We start from the raw sequence: 6,354 nt of genomic DNA on the forward strand, positions 1-6,354 counted from the left end.
GTGAACACTGGAGGGCAGCACTCATGGGAGAGCCAGCCCCCAACCCAGCATGGATTCCAGCACATCTGCCATGCCTCTTGTTCTCTCTCACACCTCTTCCTTCTTACCTGTCTTCAATGCTTTTGTCATTCATTACAAAACCATGTTCCTATGGTGAGTGATTTTGTGAATTCTCCAAACTGTGGACAAAATCGACTTAAGGAAATCTGTTTTCAAAACAAGAGAGAACCTATCCATTCATTACATGTGTAATACCTTAGTTTAAGATCATGCTTTATTAATACTGTTATGCTCTTGGGTATTTACTTTCTGCAGATTTTCTCAAATTACAGTGTGAAATAGCTCAGTTGGGAGAGTGTTAGACTGAAGGTCCCTGGTTCAACCCCAGGTTTTGGCAATGATTGATGGTTGAACCAGCTGGTGGTGTAGTGGCATCAGCGCTGGACTTCTGAGCGAAGGCTCCCGCGTTCGAATCCAGCCGGCTCCCTTGCACGCTTTCCGTCCGTGCTGGGTTGAGTCAAGCTAGCAACTTGACCTCGTTAAAAAAAAACTTGGAGAGGGATGGGCTCAAGACATGCCACATGATGAGCAATCACCAAAAAGATCGGTGCAAAAAGCTTGCCCTGACTGCGCCCCGACTCCTCCACCAGGAGTTAAGGCCGCACACAGTCGAGTAACTCAGTTGATTGATAAGTTAGGCTTGCTGAGTTAGCCAGTAGGATTTGTCTTGTTAACAATTTGCCACAGAACATTCATAGGATTGGGGGTAGCCAGTTTCTGGAGAAGGAAAATAGAAATAGAGAACAAATGCAGCAGAAGAACATGAATGCATTTGGAAGGGCCAGTACCACTGCTGGAAAATCCTCATGCAGACAATGGTCTTACAGGGAGTGTACAGAAAACCTTTAGTTAGCTAGTTTTCACATGGCCTTGGAGAAAGTTTGAGACACCTTATCCTTGGACATTTATTTATGTTTCATTTGGACTGTGTTTTCAGGCAGAACTGTTCAGAACCGTGAGTAAACGAAGTAGAGCAAACAGGATTGATTATGCAACAATCAGCCTCAACAATTATGTGCACACTGTAGGCTAAGCAGCATATGTGTAATGGGCCCTTTTCTTTATTGCATGTTTGCTATAGTTTAAAATATTTTGTCAAAACAACTTCGATCTAAGCTTGTACTGCTGTGTTAAATTGTCACTTCCAGGCAAATGATACATTTGCATGGGTGTATCAGTATTGATGCAAGTCCTAATTTTCCTTAAAGGGACATTCAAACTTTTATGTGTTGTGTTACCTGAATCATATTGACCCTAGAACTGCTCATATATTGGAGACAGCCTTCTCATCGTTATTCCCCAGGCATCGTCGACTTACGTTACTGTTAGTGTGCATCCACAGTAAATAACTAACTAATTACGAGCCTGTGGTGAGAGGGTTACAAACAGGGCAGATTGGATTCAAACCAGAGTTAGCATAATGCTATTACAGCACCTGCGACCTGGATTCAGTTCCCATCTCTGTCTGTAAAGAATTTCTTACGTTCTCTCCGTGACTTTGTGTTTTCCTCAGGGTGCTCCAGTTTCCTCCCACATTCCAAAGTAGGTCACGTGGGTGCGTTTGGCTGGTGCAGGCTTGCTAGGCCGGAAAGGCCTGTTACCATGCTGTATCTCTAAACTGGTCTATAACACCCAGTAGGTCTTCATCCCAGTTAGGAAAAAGTATTTACATGGGAAAGACACAGGCTGTGGGTAACAAAAAAAGTCAAAGGTAATAAGACCATAAGACATAGGAGTAGAATTAGGCCACGGCTCAAGCCTGCACCATCATTCAATTGTGGCTGATTTATTATCCCTCTCAACCCCATTCTCCTGCCTTCTCCCCATAATCTGTGATACCCTTACTAATCAAGAACCTATCAACCTCTACTTTAACTATACCCAGTGAGTGGCCTCCACAGCCAACTGCAGCAGAGAGTTCCACAGATGCACCGCCTCTGGCTGAAGAGGGGAAGCTGGTTTCTGCGATGTGCCGAGCTGTCTGCAGTTTCTTGTGGTCACATGTAGAGCAGGTGCCACAGCAAGCTGCGATGCATCTGGACAGAATGCTGTTCTCAGCTGCATCAGATGAATGGGCAAACCTGTTTCAGTAACTGCCAACGTACTCAATAATCCAACCATCCACCAGCTGCGGTCACCGCCACCCAAAGTTTGATCCATTTTGTTCACTGAGTTTCCCCGCTGCATGATGATCATGAGACACAACAGAGGGAGAACACACAAACTCCTTACAGGCGGCACCAAACTCCAGAGCGCTTTGAGCCGCAATAGCATCGTACTGACCGTTACAATACAATACAATCACACAGGGTAAAACAAAAGCAGGGACTCAAGCATCATGGGCACTTGCCTCTGTAGTACCCAGGACCTCTTCAAGGAGTGACGCCTCAGAAAGGCGGCATCCATCATTGAGGACCCCCACCACCCAGGACGTGCCTTCTTCTCATTGCTGCCATCAGGGAGGAGGTACAGAAGCCCAAAGGCACTCACTCAGCGATTCAGGAACAGCTTCTTCCCCTCTGCCGTCCGGTTTCTGGATGGGCATTGAATCATGATCACTACTTCACTGCTTTTTAAAATTTTTATTTTTGCACTACTTATTTAATTTAACTAAATATATACGCACACTTATTTACTGTAATACACATTGTTTCTATTGTACTGTACTGCTGCTGCATGACAATAAATCTCATGACATATGCCAGTGATATCAAACCTGATCCTGATTCTGACGGATGTCAGGCACAAAGATGCTTTCCAGGTAAGGAAGCAAGCAGTGACCACCCAGCTGGAAACAAAACCACCCATCGGAGGGGTATTGTGTTTACCCGCACACAAGTACAGGTAAGCACTGGCACAATGAAAAAAATTATCCACAGCAACATCACAGACACAGACAATCGGAAAGACCATAAGACGTAGTAACAGAAGTAGGCCATTTGGCCCATCGAGTCTGCTCTGCCTTTTGATCATGGCTGATTTATTACACCTCTCAACTCCATTCTCCTGCGTTTTCTCTGTAACCTTTGTCACCCCAAGAACCTATCAATCTCCGTTTTATATATATCCAATGACCTGGCCTCCATAGCTGCCAAAGGCAATGAATTCCACAGACTCATCACCTTGTAATTCAAGAAATTCCTCCATGTCATTCATCTGCGGCAATGAATTCCACAGATGCACCACCCACTGGTGAAATAAATATCTCTGTTCTAAAGGGATATCCTTCTATTCTGAGGCTGTACCATCTGGCCCTGTAGGAAACATCCTCTCCTCTTCCACTCTATCAAGCCTTTGTTTGGAGATTCAAACAAGGGGACATGATTTGAGAGTTTGTGGGCAAAGGTTTAAGGGTAACATGAGTGTGAATTTCTTTACTCAGAGAGTGGTAGCTGTGTGGAATGAGCTTCCAGTAGAAGTGGTAGAGGCAGGTTCGGTATTGTCATTTAAAGTAAAATTGGATAGGTATATGGATAGAAAAGGAATGGAGGGTTATGGGCTGAGTGTGGATCAGTGGGACTTGGTGAGTGTAAGCGTCGGCACGGACTAGAAGGGCCGAGATGGCCTGTTTCCGTACTGTTATTTATATATGGTTAATATTTGGCAGGTTTCAATGATATTCCCCCTCAATCTTCTAAACTCCAGCATGTACAGGCTCAGAGACATCAACTGCACCTCACGTTAACCCTTTCATTCCCAGGATCATTCTTGTAAATCTCCTGGATCCTCTCCAATGCCAGCACGTTCCTTCTAAGATATGGGGCCCAAATTGCTTGCAATACTCCAAATGTGCCCATTGCTTTTATATTCTAGTCTCTCAAAATAAATGTTAATATTGCATTTGCCTTCCTTATTACGGACTCAACCTGCAATCCTGCACTAGGGACTCTCCCCTTTACATCTGAGATCATTCCTTCTTCCAAAGTCCAGAGCCATGTACTTCTCTACACTGTATTCAGTTCAATCTGCCACTTCTTGGCTCATTCTCCAAATCTATCCATGTCCTTCTGTACCCTCCCTGCTTCCTCATCATCAGGGACCCCCACCAGCCACGTCATACTCTCATCCTGCTGATACTGTCAGGAAGAAGGTACAGGAACCTCAGGACTCACACCAGCAGGTTCAGGAACAGTTAGTACTCCTCAACCATCAGGCTCTTGGACCAAAGTATAGAATATCTCTCAACATCACTTGCCCCATCATTGAAATGTTCCCACAATCTATGGACTCACTGTCAAGATTTTTCATATCATGTTCTCAATATTCATTACTTACCTATTTACATTATATATTTTTGTATTTGCTAAGTTTGTTGTCTTACTGCACACTGGTTGTTTGCCCTGTTGGTGTGGTGTTTCAGTGATTTTATTATGGTTATTGGATTTATTGATTATGTCTGCAAAAATGAATCTCAAGGTTTCATATAATGACATAAATGTAATTTGACAATAAGTTTAGTTTGAACTTTGAACTTCCTCAACACCACCTGACCCTCCACCTATTTTTACAGCATCTGCAAATTTGGCCACAAAACCATCCATTCTATCATCTAGATCATTGATATATACCTGAAAAGAAGCAGTCCCAACTGCTATTGAACATCACTAGTCACTGGCAGCGAAAGAGAAGGCCACCTTTATCACACCTCTTTACAGAAAGTTGGGGGGGGGAGGGAAAAATGTGTTTGATTGTGGGATCCCATGGAGATGGCATAAGTTTTGGAGAATTATGTGCTGGATGCAGAGGTTGGTGGGGTGGTAGGCGAGGACAAGAGGAACCCTGTCCCTGGTAAGGTGGCAGGAGGATGGGGTAAGAGCAGATGTGCATGAAATGGAAGAAAGGTGGTTGAGGGCAGTCTCAATGGTGGAGGAAGGGAAGCCCCTTTCTTTGAAAAAGGAGGACATCTCCTTTGTTCTAAAATGAAAAGCCTCATCTGGAGAGCAGATGTTGTGGAGTTAGAGGAATTGAGAGAAGGGGATGGTGTTTTTACAAGTAATAGGGTGGGAAGAGGTATAGTCCAGGTAGCTATGAGAGTCTGTGGGTTTATAGTAGACATCAGTGGGTAAGCTGTCTCCAGTGACAGAGACAGTGACATCAAGAAAGGGGAGGGAGGTGTTGCAAATGAACCAGGTAAATTTGAGAGCAGGGTGGAGGTTGGAGGCAGAACACCAACTTGGAATTGGAGGAAGTTGGTGGAGGCTTGCTACCACCGTGAAACACATCTTATTCTCCCCGCCCGCTTCTACTTTCTGCAGTGACCACTCCCTAAGTGACTCCTGTGTCCATTTGTCCCTCCCCACTGATCTCCTTCCTGGCACTTATCCTTGCAAGCTGAACAAGTGCTACACCTGCCCCTACACTTTCTCCCTCACTACAATTCAGGGCTCTAAACAATCCTTCCAAGTGAGGCGACACTTCACCTGTGAGTCTGTTGGGTCATATATTGTGTCCGGTGCTCTTGGTGTGGCCTCCTGTATATTGGTGAGACCCGATGTAGATTGGGAAACCGCTTTGCTGAGCACCTACACTCCATCCCTCAGGAAAAGCGGGATCTCCCATTTTAATTCCACTTCCCATTCCCATTCTGATATAGAACATAGAACAGTACAGCACATTACAGGCCCTTCGGCCCACAATGTTGTGCCGACCTTCAATCCCTGCCTCCCATATAACCCCCCACCTTAAATTCCTCCGTATACCTGTCTAGTAGTCTCTTAAACTTCACTGGTGTATCTGCCTCCACCACTGACTCAGGCAGTGCATTCCACGCACCAACCACTCTCTGAGTGAGAAATCTTCCTCTAATATCCCCCTTGAACTTCCCTCCCCTTACCTTAAAGCCATGTCCTCTTGGACTGAGCAGTGGTGCCCTGGGGAAGAGGCGCTGGCTGTCCACTCTGTCTATTCCTCTTAATATCTTGTATACATCTATCATGTCCTCTCATCCTCCTTCTCTCCAGACAGTAAAGCCCTAGCTCCCTTAATCTCCGATCATAATCCATACTCTCTAAACCAGGCAGTACCCTGGTAAATCTCCTCTGCACCCTTTCCAATGCTTCCACATCCTTCCTATAGTGAGGCGACCAGAACTGAACACAGTACTCTAAGTGTGGCCTAACCAGAGTTTTATAGAGCTGTATCACTACATTGCGACTCTTAAACTCTATCCCTCGACTTATGAAAGCTAACACCCCATAAGCTTTCTTAACTACCCTATCTACCTGTGAGGCAACTTTCAGGGATCTGTGGACGTGTACCCCCAGATCCCTCTGCTCCTCCACACTACCAAGTATC

Source organism: Hypanus sabinus, chromosome 16 (genome assembly GCF_030144855.1).
Source record: "Hypanus sabinus isolate sHypSab1 chromosome 16, sHypSab1.hap1, whole genome shotgun sequence".
Lineage (NCBI taxonomy): Eukaryota > Metazoa > Chordata > Chondrichthyes > Myliobatiformes > Dasyatidae > Hypanus > Hypanus sabinus.